At 39.2% G+C, this 14666-nt stretch overlaps 2 long non-coding RNA genes across 6 annotated transcripts in view; one reads left to right on the top strand and one right to left on the bottom strand.

Moving 5' to 3' along the window:
• Positions 1-3297, bottom strand: part of LOC132693976 (uncharacterized) — a 66596-nt gene extending 63299 nt beyond the window's left edge. Inside the window, exon 1 of the long non-coding RNA XR_009617087.3 lies at positions 3159-3297. This is a non-coding gene — a long non-coding RNA (uncharacterized LOC132693976). The remainder of the gene's footprint in view (positions 1-3158) is intronic.
• Positions 3298-3426: 129 nt separating this feature from the next.
• The window catches only part of LOC144616880 (uncharacterized), a 424927-nt gene continuing 413687 nt past the window's right edge, over positions 3427-14666 (top strand). For all 5 annotated transcript variants that reach the window (XR_014137974.1, XR_013556686.2, XR_013556685.2 and 2 more), the window contains exon 1: positions 3427-3746. This is a non-coding gene — a long non-coding RNA (uncharacterized LOC144616880). The remainder of the gene's footprint in view (positions 3747-14666) is intronic.

Raw genomic sequence — 14666 nt, 5'->3', positions numbered from 1 at the left:
CACAATATCTTTGTAGACATCCCCACAAAGACTTACATTAGTAAAGCATGATATAGTACTCAATACTGTACTCAAACAGTACTTGAGTACTGGGGCCTGAGTTTGAGAGTTAAAGAGGGTACTCAGTGAACTGATCACATCGTAGAAAAGGTTGGGAAGAGTGTACGATTGATGTTTGCATACTGAACAAACACACTTGTATATTTAACTCAAATAACTATTAATTCTTCCAGGATTGATATCAGTATTTTATATGTCAGAAAACACTGTAGATCGGAGGGTATTTGATGTATCTGTGATTTATTCATAGAAGAGGGGGAGGAAGAAGGTTCATGTGTAATCATTTCTATGTGGGAATAGGATAGAAAGCCAGTGGACAGTTTTAAAAGTGGTCTTAAATACAAGATAATAGTTAAATTGGCTGTTTTCAGATCAGTCAAAAAATGGATTTTTTAAGAAATCGAAACCTACAGTTGTTTTATTACTGTATGTAGACTATAACGACTAGTTACACATTCCACTTAAAAGCAGTGTATTTTCACTCTAGACTTTTAAGTAAATGGTTAAGAAATATTTAAGTATTATAAGAGTAATGCATGCTTTTAAATAAAGTGCAAATAAAATAAAAGGAAAACATTGAAAACCTCTTCTCACTCCTTCCTTTCCAAATCCCAGACATTACAATTTTGCTTCTTGACTTATATCCTTCCAAACTTTAGGCATCTATATGCAAATACCCCTGTAAGCAAGAGCCTGCACTGTTTTTGGCCACATATTATGAATGCATGTTGATCTCATGTAGACCTCAAGTAAAATGCAAAAGGAGGGGGCTCAGTAGTTCCTCAGTTTTATCCCTAGTACCAAACACAATGTTTTGTACACCATAGATCCTTATTTGCTCATCTGATGAAGGAAAGACTCTTGCCTTTCTTTTTTTGAAAGACTCTTAACAGTACACGTTAGAGTTTTCAATTTGAGCCTTACTGTTTTTAATGGCAGTATAGTATTTCATAGTGCAAATGTGCTGTAATATTTGAAACGATTTTCTATTGATGGGCATTTTCAGGTCCTTCCTATTCTTTCACTGTTACAAACAATTCAGAAAAAAAAATGTTTGTGCACTATATTTGTTCACTAGGATGGCTATTTATGTAGAACAGATCCCCGGAATTGAAATGTTTAGCTCCAAGTGATGAACGTTTTAAATTTTAACAGACACAAGGAAACGAAATGGTTCTTCACCTTTTTTTGGGAGAATCACAGAATCATTTGACAATGTGATGAAAATTAATGTACCTCTCTCTGTAAATGATACAAATGTCCCATACAATTTCAGAAGTGTCTAGGTATAACTCAACTCCTGTGTTAAGAACCTGTCCTTTAGAGTGTTATATTACCTACTGAGGTTGGTTTTGCCATAAATGATCTGTTTTTTGTCGCAACGTAGCCGGCCAGCTTTCCTTCAGAAAACAGATGTTCTATGAAAAGAGACTTAGAAGATCTTGAGCTCAGTTTACCCAATTTCAAAGGCAAAGCTTCAGCATCAATGTAGTAATGTGACCGTAAGAACTCCTACACTCTGTCACCTTAAAATCCTAGATTGAGCCATGATTTTATTTCCTGCTTCAAGTTCCTTAACTGCTCCAGTCACAGCGATGCTACCAAAAATTTTAAGAAAAAGGGGAACAAAGTCTGTGTCCAGCTAGATTGCGTCAGGTTGAATTAAGAACTTTAATTTTGCCCAGCCCAAACATGAGAGTCACACTAGTCAAAAAAGAGAAGTACAGGGGGGCCTGGGTGGCTCAGTGGGTTTACACGTCAGACTTAGGCTCAGGTCGTGATCTCAAGGCTGGGCTTGTCAGTTCGAGCCAGACATCAGGCTCTGTGTTGAAAGCTCAGAGCCTAGAGCCTGCTTCGGATTCTGTGTCTCCCTCTCTCTCTGTCCCTCCTCCGCTTGAGCACTGTCTGTCTCTCTCTCTCAAATATAAATAAACATTAAAAAAAAAATTAAAGAAGAAAAGAGAAGTACAAATGAAGACAGTAACTGACATATGGAGAATAGTATAGGAGAATGTTTGATCAGTAGACGCCCGGAACTTCCCAGGCAGCAATGCCCAACTGTACCAGCCCAACACAGGGGCAGTTGGTGAAAGCAATTATGGTTTTATAATTCTAAGTCAAAATCAAAATAAGAAACTCTAAGATGCTCGAGACACCAACTCCCCCCCTCCCCCTCCTCCCCCCCCAAGTTCTTCAGTTCTCTAAACTAGTTCATTTTTCTGGAAGGAACAACAACAAAGTGTAATTAGTCCTCCTGTCCATTTCCAGAGAAAGCCAAGTGTGGGCTAGAGGAAGAAACAGAAGTTTCACCTGCCCTCAAGAGGAAGGATGTTTTTTTTTTTTTTTTTAATTTAAGGGACTGTGACTGATCCACATGAGAAAAAAGTACTCTTGGTTTATTCAGCTACAACTGATAGAGAGGCCTTTTCTCATATTACTTCTGAAAGAGGAACATTTGGATATTGCAGAGAACCGACTTTGACATCTTTAGAAAGTGGAATCACTTGGCTGGGCTCATTTCCTGGCTCCTGTGTTTTCATAGCACAGAGTTTCAAAGACAGTGTAAAACCAACACGCACTTAAAATTCTTGGTCTCTATCAAAACAAATCTGCCATTTCCTGCTTCACTTTTTTTTAGTGAGGCTCATTATAGTCCTAAATTTGAACCTCATTAGAGAATAAAATCTACACCTGTCTTTAGAGCATTCCTAAAAACGACACTCTCCTATTTTATAGTAAATGTTACTGTATGCAAACTTGAAATCCATAATTAATATCACTAAATAGAAATGTTAACCAGACCTGAGGTTTAAACTGTGAAAGGAAAAAAAAATGTGTAAGTTCTCTCTTTGCTGTCCTTTAAGCAACCAAATTGGCGCTCAATTCAGGAATAAACAGATTAATGCCAATACCCAATTTTAATCTAGACCCTTGTAACACGGAAGGTGCTTTCTGCATCGGGAGCATCGGTATCACCTCGGAGCTGATTAGAAATGCAGAATCTAGAGCGCTACGTAGATCTACCTATTCTTGATACGCATTTTTTACAAGATCTGCGAGTAATCTGCACACACATGAAAGTTCACGAAAACACTGACCTGGGGCGCCTGGGTGGCTCAGTCAGTGAAATGTCTGACTTTTCCTCTCTGCTCAGGTCTTGATCTCCTGGTTCCGAGATGGAGCCCGACATCTGGCTCTGCACTGACAATGCGGAGACTGCTTGGGATTTGCTCTCTATCCCGCTCTCTCTGCCCCTCCCCAGGTTGGTGTTCGCGCGCGCGCCTGCGCTCTCTCTCAATAAATAAATAAACGTCAAAACACACACACACACACACACACACACACACACACACACACACACACACACGCACACACACACACACACCAAAAAACACTGACCTAGACCACTATTGTAAAGCTACCTAGAGACAAAAAACACTTACAATAAAACACACGCCATTGCATGACTAACGCCAACTACCACAGGTACGGTATTTCCGCCTTCTCCGCAGTTTTGCTTTCCGCGGATTCCGTTACCCCTGGCAACTGGCATCCGGAAGCGGATGATCCTCCCGACGCAGCGTCAGGGCCGGGGTGGCCTAACACTGTATCCCAACGCCTGGGTCGTTCGTTTCTCTTCCTCTCTTCTCGAAGGCGTTTTATGGTCTCACATCATCGCAAGCAGGGTGAGTACAGGACGAACAGTTATTTTGAGAGAGATAATACCATCTGCGGTTTCTGGAATGCACTGGGGGGGGGGCTTAGAAAGTGTCCCCCCCCCCCCCCCCCAGGATAAGGGGGCGACCACTGTGTGTATAGGCCTCGAGATCACAGCACTCCGCCTTAATGATCTCAGCAGGGCAGCTAGGGAAGAGCGTGACCTTGAGGAAACCGAACCAGAGAAAGAAAGTCAAATGCACACCCACGTTCTTCACAGCTGTATTAAAATCCATGGGCAGAGGGGCGCCTGGGTGGCTCAGTCGGTTAAGCGTCCGACTTCGGCTCAGGTCATGATCTCACCCTTCATGGGCTTGTGTTGGGCTCTGTGCTGACAGCTCAGAGCCTGGAGCCTGCTTCAGATTCTGTGTCTCCCTCTCTCTCTGACCCTCCCCCGTTCATGCTCTGTCTCTCTCTGTCTCAAAAATAAATAAACGTTAAAAAAAAAAATCCATGGGCAGAAAACATTACTACCGAATGACCGAATGAAGGCAAGAGTATACATAACTAAAACCTCCAATTTGAGCTGCAAAAAGTGGTAAAGGAGCCCCAAACAATAACGAAAATAAAAATATAATAAAAACACTTTGTTTTAGATTAATATATTTATATTGCTAATTTAATTGATGAGCAGTTAAAATTAGCCTGTAATAACTTTTATAAATTTAGTCCCCAAATAATTGTACTATTTTTATTTTCCTCCTCCCCCCCCAAATACAGTCTCTGAGAAGAAATAATAAACCTTTAATTCATGCTTTTCATAAGTACTCTTCAATGCCAGATACTGCTTTGGATATTGGAGATATGTCAGTGGGCGAAAACAACAGCAACAACAACAACAAAACAAAACAAAACAAAAAAAAACCAAAACCAAAACCAAAAAGCACGTCTACCTTTGTGGGCTTTACACCCTTGTGGGAAACCGCTGGCAATAAAGCTAGAGAAAAAAAAGTAAATTGAACAGCGGGTTGGAAATGATAAGTGCCAGAAAGAGTGAGTAGAGGGTTGCAATTTTATTTTTTATTTTATTTTTTATAATTTTTAAATGTTTATATTCAAGAGAGAGAGAAAGAGAGAGTGAGGGAGCATGAGTGGGGGAGGGGCTGAGAGCTAGGGAGACACAGAATCCGAAGCAGGCTCCAGGCTCCGAGCTGTCAGCACAGAGCCTGACATGAGGCTTGAACTCACAAGCCGTGAGATCATGACCTGAGCCGAAGTTGGTCGCTTAATCCACTGAGCCACCCAGAGGCCCCGAGGGTTCCAATTTTACATAGGAGTATCAGCTGTAAGAGTACCATTTGAGCAAAACTTGAAGGGAATGAGAAAAGCAAAAGGAGGTAGAGACAGGCCCAATTCTTTTGGCCAGTGGATGATAAATGTCAGTCTCTTCTATGTATTTTCTATTCTTCCGCATTTAAGAAAGAGCAGGGGAGGAAAATGTTCTCCTAACTTGTAAGATGATTGATGATCTGCTGCTTTTGCAGCAGAGAACATCACTCTATAATCATATATATCATTCTTTCTGGGGAGCCGTATCTTCAGCCAGGAGTGAACTCAGAACTTATTCTTCAGTTGCATCTGAATGCGTAAAAATGACATTCGTATTTTAAATACAGTCACATCTAGAAATTAAATATATGGCGATAACCTTCTTGTGTGCTTACTATGTAAAAAAACTTTTTTTTTTTCCTAAGCTTGGGAGGACGTATTATGTTCCTTACGTTACAGATAACAAAACTCAGGGTCTGAGATGACGAATCAAGCCCCAAGGTCAGAGAGCTGCGTTAGCGATTCAGGCAGGAATTACGCTTACTTCTCTCAGAACTCTCTCGGAAGCTAACGTTATAATTTCTTTTAGTAAGCCACCACCACAGTTTGTTCTCAACGCCTGATGTTAGATGCCTGTAATCTCTAATTTCATTACAAGTTTACTTTTAAAATGGACTGCACTATTTTCTTAGTACAGGCATCATGCAGTACCGATAAACACAAAAAGTTGCCCCCCACACACAGCAGAATAATCATTTCATGGCAGCTCCATACTTGACTCTTTAAGGCAATTGGTGCAGGGAAGTTAATAGCCCATCAGAATGTGGAAAGTGTAAGAGGTGGGTAAGGAGTGACTCTCTTGGATTCTGAGAGCCAGGAATCAGTGCAGAAATCCAATCCCGCTTCTAGAAAGAGGGCTTGAGAACCAACTACATTGCATGTCGGTACAAAGTCACCATTTCTGGTAGCCCCAGAAAAGGACCTGGCTCATCCAGGTAACATAACTGTATAAATCTATTCTTGCTGGGAGGTGAGGGACAAAACCTCACTCTCTCAGGGTCTGAAATGACTCTGAGTGTCACTGGTCATCATAAGCAACTAGCAAATGGAGATGAAAAAGACGCAAAAAAAAAAAAATCAAACAGCACTGTGTGTAGCTCTAAGTACAATAAGATATCGATATCAGAGACCCTGAGTCATCAAGAATACATTTAGGGAAACAGAGATGTGTGCAGCATATGATGAAAGCTTTTCATTTAAAATTGTTAAACCGAAAGTCTAGGTACTTGATCTGGCAAGTTTTATGAGCCCTACTGGAGAATGCACTTTATGTGAAATTCTCATTTCCTGACAGCCCTGGATAGATCAGGCCTAGCTGTGATAATGTTCGTCTCTGTGCATTATAATGAAGCTGCCATGGTAACTCTAGAAGTCACTTTAAAAATGTGCAATTTTAAAAGTTCATTTCTTAGAAAAAGATTAGCACAGCTGTAACACTCATAATAATCTAATGAGATTTGAAAAGAACACTCGGGCAAAAAATAGATAGAGACTGCTCAGATTTCACAATTGCACAGTCCTTCTGTGAATGACGTGGTCCACCCATGACTTCCCTACTCGATGAAACAAGGGGGATATTAGGTCAGAAGCTTAATTAAATTTTGATGTGTATAGCCCAGCAGTAGAACTCATTCAGCTCTTACTTAGCTCAGGATGCTTGCTAAGTAAATCACAGAAGCACTTGCATAGAAAATTTTATGTACTTGTCATTTTCATAAAATAAGGAGCTAGGTATAATAAATGTTCCTAGCAATAGTTATTTAGGAGAGGTTGACTGTACCCTTTATGACTGGTCACAGAAATTCAGACTGGGAAGGAAGCAGATGTGATGCAAGGGAATTGGGTACATTTCCAAAATAAAACCCTCCACCCTCAGCCCCACTCACCCCGTAAATTTTTTTGAGGAAAAAGACATAAATCAGTGTACAAAGCTTCTGTACCTTGCTATGGAAAACAATTATCTTTTTTCTAAGGGAAATTGTAACTTTTAAAAGTTAATTATTTTTTGGAGACTAAATCGTGTATAACTGATACGGAGATAGGGCATGTTCAAGTAGCTGCTGTTATCTCTGGGACCTCATGAGCATCAGAAACATGCATTCCTGAAGGCGTGAGGTGATGCATTTTTGAAGCGGCATATTTAATTCGAACATCTTTTTCTCTGTTTTTCTTGAAGGCTTATACTTTAGGATCAGGGCCCTGGCTATAAATTCAAACGAGCCAAATTTAATAAACCTTTATTAGTAGAAGGCTATTTTAGCCATCTGCTAATAACAGAAGAACCTTAATCTGTAAGTAGCATTCCTGAGCATTGCCGAGAACACTCTTCTACCAAGTTTAGGTAGTTTTTAACCTCATGATTGCCTTTTAAAGAAACTAAGGTACATGGACCAGGAGTCATAGAATTCCATTTCCTCGCTTAGCCTCAGCTTCCAGAACACCCAATAGTGATTTGATCATTGATTTCACCTACTTAGTTAATGAAAAGGACGATGAAAGCCTTTGATGGATTCCTCTCCAACCGCCCTCCCCCCCACCCCGCCCCCTGTCACAATTCCTGCCACAGCCCATTGAATTGGATGTTTGACATTGTGTGGATAGACCAATAGAAATATTTTAAGTCAACTGTTTTGACTTCATGTCAAATCAGCCTTGCCATCAAAACATTATTTTGGCCCTCTCAACAATTTCTAGATACGCTGCTGGTAGTGGAATCAGATAGAGGTGGACAAGTTTCTTTGAAACTGATTATGTTACATACAGTGGAAAAGAAGTGGAAAATCAAATTAGGCCAGTCATCCCATTTAATAGACTTAACAGACACGTTTGGTTGTCAGAGCACCAAGAAACGCTTGCTCAGCCTACTGCCCTGAGAACAGTGGCAGGCCTCATTCTACTTCATACGTTTGATTTGCACCTTTTGTAAGCACCATGCCTAGTTTCTTGGGGTGCTCGATGACTCCCATAACTTGAAAATGTAGTGACTGGTAAGTTCTACTTAGCAGGTGGGAACAAGAACCAGTGAATTCAGAGTCACTGCTACTTCTGTGCCTGATTTTATGCATAAGCTGATAATGGGGAGAGTAACTCCACCCCAAGCTTCTATAACGAGTAGCGACTACCTTGTTCTAGATTGTGTTTTAAGCATTGGACCTGAGGGTGAAAGAGACCGAATGCCTACTCTGAGAGAGCTTGCATGACAGTGAACATATCGCTGTCCCAGTGGGAAGAATGGACCCTCTTTCCATTCAGACGTTCACATTCATCCATCCCCAGGCACCTGACTTTCCCCTTCCATGTGAAGGCTTCCCAAATCTTACATTCATCCACTTTCAACCAAACCAACCCTCATTGATGTTATCAGATCTTATAACTTATTTTATCCACTGAAAAAAAAATAGACATGCAGAATCATGGATTTCTTCAAATTTATCTTAGACTAACCTCGCTCAGTTCCTTTGTTTCGATACTATCCTTATTCCTTTGCAAGGCTACCACTCATTTTTAATATTTCCTCCGTCACACTTATGCTCCAAAGTCCTTGTGATCCATGGACAAAGCTGGGTGTTTCATATCCCAGGGTCTCTGAACTTTGCCATTCAGTCTAGAACATTCTTCCACATTTGTCCTGCAGAGGCGCTATTACTCAACTATTATAACCCGTCTTCTGTTCCCTTTTACACTCTGTTCCCTCTCTTTTTTCTTGTATCGTTGATTTCTCTTTCTCCATTGAGTTTATATCCTTAGGCTTCAAATATGTGTAAGTTCTCCTAAAAAAAAGCGAAAGACCTAAATCACTTTTCTTGAATGTTACTCACCCATCAAATTACTACAGTCTTCTCTCTTCATCTTTGAAAGATGTATGCTCACCAACCATACTTTCTTTAAAAATATATTACTTGGATCTTTTCAAATTATAAAATGAATTTAGAAAATTTGGGGAAACGTTTTAAAGAGTTTTAAGAAGAGAAATAAACACCATCCACAATCCCATTATCTAGAGGAAAATACTGGGATTATGGACAGTAGTAAACCATTGACTTAAGTGAACAGCATCCAGAGTTAGACTCAAGGCTTGAATCCTGGCTGTGTCATACATCAGGTGTGTGCCTACGGTCAGGTAACCTTGGATCTCAGTGCCTTTGTTTCTTCTCATGCAAAATGTGTAACAGCAGCCCCTCAAGGAATTGCTGTGTAATTAAATAGGTTAATGTAAGCGCATATAAAACATTGATAATAATTGGAACTAGTAAAAAAAAGGGATGGATCTGTTAGTACTTTTTTATAGTTGATGTGTGTATTTCTGGTCTTTTCATTGCACATATATTTCAGTAGATTTTTATTTGGGATCTGTACCAATTGTTTAACAACTTGATTTCCCATGTAACTGTGTTGTGTGTCTCTACCTCCTAAGTCTCCATTTCCTCTTCATCTTACTGCAGCAGGACACCAGTGCCACATTGTAGCACCGATGCTACAAACCAGCTACTTTGTCCCAGGTAAAGGATGGTCTCTGTTAGCATGCAATGGGATCATCCCCAGCTCTCCTCCTTGTTGAAGCTTTTAATACCACTGACCTTCCCTTACTGAAACTCCTTTCTTAACTTCACTAACTATTCTCTTATTGTTCCTTTGTGCTTGTCTTAGTTTCCTATGAGATGTATTGCTTTCTGCTGTTAGGTGCTAAACATTGTCATTTCTTCTCCAGAGCACCAAAGGTAGATTTCCTACTCTGTGCCCTACCTTTTCCCTTGTATATACTACACACCCTTCAAACTTGAGATTTCCAAAACCAACCCTATTTTCTTCAAAAAAAAAAAATCTGTATTCCATTGTGCATCCAATCACAGTGGATGGCATCATCGCCTACTCAGCCATCTAAGTCATCCTAAAACATTTTCTTTTCCCTGAAGGATATCCTCACCCAAAGCACTTTACGTTGGGTAAAACTTTACTTTTCTACATCCTCCGCACCTCAGAGCCCATCTTTCAAATCTGTTCTCCTGCATATCCCAACCAGGGGTGCCCAAACCAGTTGGTTTCCCCAGCCAGGAATACTGGAGTTATCCTCAGTTCACAACTTCACTTCCTCTTCCACTTCAGCAATGCCCTCTGTCACCTTGACCTGCTTCCTGTCTCTTTATCTCCTCTGCTTTGCTCTATTTCACGTCTTCACCTGTGCTAATGCAATGGCCTCTTGCAGTAGGGTGAATAGTGTTTCATAAAAATGCGTGTCTACCTGGAACCTCAGAATACGCCTTTGTTTGGAAATAGAGTCTTTGAAAATGCACTTAAAGTAAGGATCCAGGTGAGGTCATACTAGATTAGGGTGGCAGTATCCTATAAGAAATAGAAAGAGGGACAGAGAAAGATGAACGTGGACGCACGCCGGGAACGAGCCATGTGAAGGTTAAGCAGATATCAGAGTGGTGCTGCTAGAAGCCAGGGAATACCAGGGACTACCAGAAGCTGGACGAAGCAAGGGGGATTCTCTTCTAAAGCCTTCAGAAGGAGCCTGGCCCTGTTCACACCGTGACTAGTACATTTCTGTTACTTGAAGTCACAAAGTTCGTGGCAGTTTGTTACGGCAGCTTTGGATACTGATACAGCTCCATACCAGTTTTCTCCATCAATCCATTCTCTGTGCTTCTGTCAAAACTCAGATCATATTCTGTCACTAATCAACATCTTTCGGTAAAATGCAAACGAGCCTCTTCCCAACCTACCCTGACTTCCTTTTCTTATTCTCCCGCACACTTTATAATCCTGACCACCCCTGAGCCCTGAACAAAGATTCTGTCCCCGCCTAAGTGCTTTCTGAATCTTGCCTCTCGGCTTGGAATTGCCATGCCAGTCTTGTCTTCCTCGTTCTGTTAGTTCCTCATGACCGCCCAGCCTGGGCATCACCTCCTCTGTATGATTTTCTTGACTCTACTTTGTCATGTTCATATCTTGCTTTGCTTCTATTATATTTATCACACGGTATAATTGTTTGTTTATGCCCTCTTATTTATCTTTATAGTCCAATATTTTTGTCAGGGAGCCAAACACATAGTAGATTTCCAATATATGTTTGTTGAGTAAAAGAATTCACTTTCTTATACATTGTATATAATTAAATGTATATTTCAATTCAAAAAACGTTTTGGGTCTTTTCTCCCAATTTGCTCCCTCATCTTGCTTTGCTGTCTTGGTTCAGGAGTTCATCCATCTCTCCTAAATGGTTTTCCTGCCTCCATTACTGTCTTTCAACTTTTTTTCTTCTTCTGCCATTAATAGAATTTTTCTGAAATCTATCTGTGCTCATGTCATTCCCCCAGCTGGAAACTTCAACAATTTCCCATTAGCTTCAGCGTAAACAGCAGACTTTATGCCATGACTTATGAAGTTCTTCCAGTTTCAATTCATCATGAATTCTCTGTTCCAATTTCACTAAATTTCTTACAGATCCATAAGCCCATTTGTGTTTGTGTCTTCATATCTTTGTTCCTCACCTTTTTCCTCCTGGTGGACTCCTCATCCTCCTCAGTGGGGTTGAAGTGTCCCTTGCTCTTTGAGATTCTTCTCGGCTCTGGGGTAGCCATGAAGAAGCACCTTACTGCTTCTCCTTCCTGTGGAACTCTATCCCAACATCTTCATTAAAACTCAGTAGAGTGTAACATAGTTGGTTGTATACATTACATGTCTGTCTCTCTATCCTTGACCCACCCAGCTTATAAGAAACTGGAAATTTGGGACCTTCTTTGTAGTCCTGATAGGCAGCAAAAAGTTCTGGTATGCTGAGTAAACATTGCTTCAAAGTTGGCTAACTCTTTCCCAGTGAAGAAGTTTGCTAATTTGTTTTTGGTCATAACATACAAATACGCAAACAGATGCACGTATAGAATCATATTAGTTAATTTTATGTGTCTACTTGGCCAGGCCATAGTATCCAGATATTTGGTCAAACATTATTCTAGATGTCTTTGAGAAGGTATTTTTTTTTTAAATGTCAGATTAACATTTAGATCAATAGAGTTCAGTAAAGCAGATTATACTTTATAATGTGGATGGGCCTCATCTAATCAGTTGAAGATTTTAATAGGAAAGAGACTGACTTCCCTTGAGGAAGAAGGAATTTCTGCCAGCTTTTGGACTGCCACTGTTCTCTGGATTCTCAGCTTGCTGGCCTAATCTGAAGATTTTGGACTTTCCACAATCACCTGAGCCTATTCCTTAAAATAATTTTCTCTCTGTGTACATCCTATTGGTTCTGTTTCTCTGTAGAACCCTGGCAAATACCACATCTAAAACATATCTCTATTCTCCTGAAACATTTCATTGATTCGATATTCACAAAAGGTTTCCAACACACAATAACACAAAACAAGTTATGAATCAAACCCATGGGCTTAGATTTAGGAATGTTTGTTTGTGTTTGTGGCATGGTCCAGTAGCCTTGGAGTTTGAATTCTGGTTCTAGTAGCCAAGTGACCAGGGTCAAGTTATTTAGGCTTTTGGTTTTCTGACTTCTACTTACCTTGTATGATGGCTGTTGTGAGGATTGGTGACTTACCATGAAAATATATAAAGTGCTTAAAACAGTGCCTGGCAAATAGTAAATACTCAGTGTATCTTGGATGTCATGTTTATGAAGACTCCCTCTGTTTGCCTAATTGCTTCAGTTCACTGTCTTTCCCTTATCAATTTACTATGAAGAAAAAAGGGATTATGTTTGCGGCTTCTGTAGTCTGAAAGTTGATATATAATAACGAATTCATTACTATAAAATGCAATTATTAAATTTTTTGGTTAGCTTATGTTGCTTGATGTAGTGATATTATATGTATATTCCCAGGGTGACATATTTTTGGTTGCTTATTGTTTAAACAACACTGTCTACTTTGATTCTAGGATATAAGAAATGTGGACTGTTCAGACAGACTAGTAAAAATGAAAGATGTTTTCATTTATTAAAGCCATAATCAAGACAGAAGGCATTAACTAAGTAATTACTTAAGGGAATAAAAATGTTGTTTTTGAGTTTGCAAACTATTTTCTTTCCTGAAAATTGAAGGGTTGCTAGAGTTTTGTCTTTAGCTATAACATATGCAAATACATATATAATTATGGCCAACTTTGGGTTTTCCTTACTTGCAAAAGAAAACAGTGGTTCAAAATAAGAAAAAACCTCAAAAGTAAATTCTGTTCAGCTTAAATCGTGCACCACATGATTTAGGGAGAATTAGTGGATTTATTTTGTGAATATGTGTGTATGTTTTAACCCTTAGTCTAAAACAAGACTAAAATTAATCTTTATGTATCAGCACACTCCTGCTTATTTAAGGAGGTGTTTTAGAATCCTGTTAATCAGGTAGGGGAGTCAATCAGAAAGAGAGGAGTGTGTGTGTGTGTGTGTGGGGGGGTGTTTCACACGTGAATCCCATAAGACATTGCTTCTTCCTCATTACTTTCTGTTTTCCACTGATGGTATTGAATTCCTCTTGCCCTTTCTTGATAAAGCATCATGTCCCTAAGGCTTGTACTAATGTTGAAAGAAAATACTCATTTCTTTTCCCCTTTGAGCATGTGAGAGATTGATTATGGAGACACTCTCCATCTTCTCTCATACAGTTCTCTCTTTAGATCATTACTAATAATTTGGCAATCAAATGCACTTGAAAGATATAGATAAAACAGTCTTTATTCTTTTTATCAGTGGCAAAAGAATTTCTGATTTACAAGTGGATCAAGAAACATCCACACACTTCACTGAGATATATTAATAACTCTCCAAAAGACCTATAAGTATAAATGATATACGGAGCATAAAGCAGTATAAACTAAAAGGCCTATATTCCTGAAGTCATTTAAGTCATTATCTGTCTTCCAATCAGGCTTCATTAAATCAAAACAGATTGATGAGTGTTTATCTCTTTCTTGTAAATTTCCAGGAAGGAAGATGCCTCATTTAAAGGGTAATCATTACCTATATATGTACATATATGCATATATATTTAGATATAAAACATATGTTACTTATGAAAATTCAAGTTAAGCTTTAACTTGATTTGACCTTGCATTAAATATTTGCTTCTTTTTAACTTCTCGTAGTCCAGTGTAATCAGATTTGTCCCTATTGTATAGAAAGGAAAAAAAAAATGAGCACAAGTTTGCCTACATTCCACAGGGAGTTAATCAAAAAATTTTTTTTAAATTAAAAAAAAAAGATTTGTGGTTTTTTATTTAATGCTAGAATTCTTTTCATCAGTCCAGCTTATTTTCTTAAAATGTCTCAATCATCTCTTACAAAACTATCCTCAGTGGAGGGAAATCCTCAGGTGGCATAATTTTTTTCTCTTGCACCCTTATCTTTTCCACTAAAAATCTTCTTTAATGTTTTCATAAAAACTTCTTAGAATCCCATTGCATTGATCCAGTGTGGTAACCAGGGGTTAACTTTGGTCCTCACTGTCCATATTTCTTATATAAAAAGCAGTTTGGTTTGAAATCTTTGTGCTTGGGTATTTATTAGTCTTGCTGACTAATGTGGATGCATCTGGTGATTTTCACTGCTTCCA

The sequence above is a fragment of the Panthera onca genome, chromosome B4, assembly GCF_046562875.1.
Source record: "Panthera onca isolate mPanOnc1 chromosome B4, mPanOnc1 haplotype 2, whole genome shotgun sequence".
In the NCBI taxonomy this organism is placed as follows: domain Eukaryota; kingdom Metazoa; phylum Chordata; class Mammalia; order Carnivora; family Felidae; genus Panthera; species Panthera onca.
Note: the sequence above shows the minus strand (reverse complement) of the source record. Positions and strands in the feature narration are given on the sequence as shown.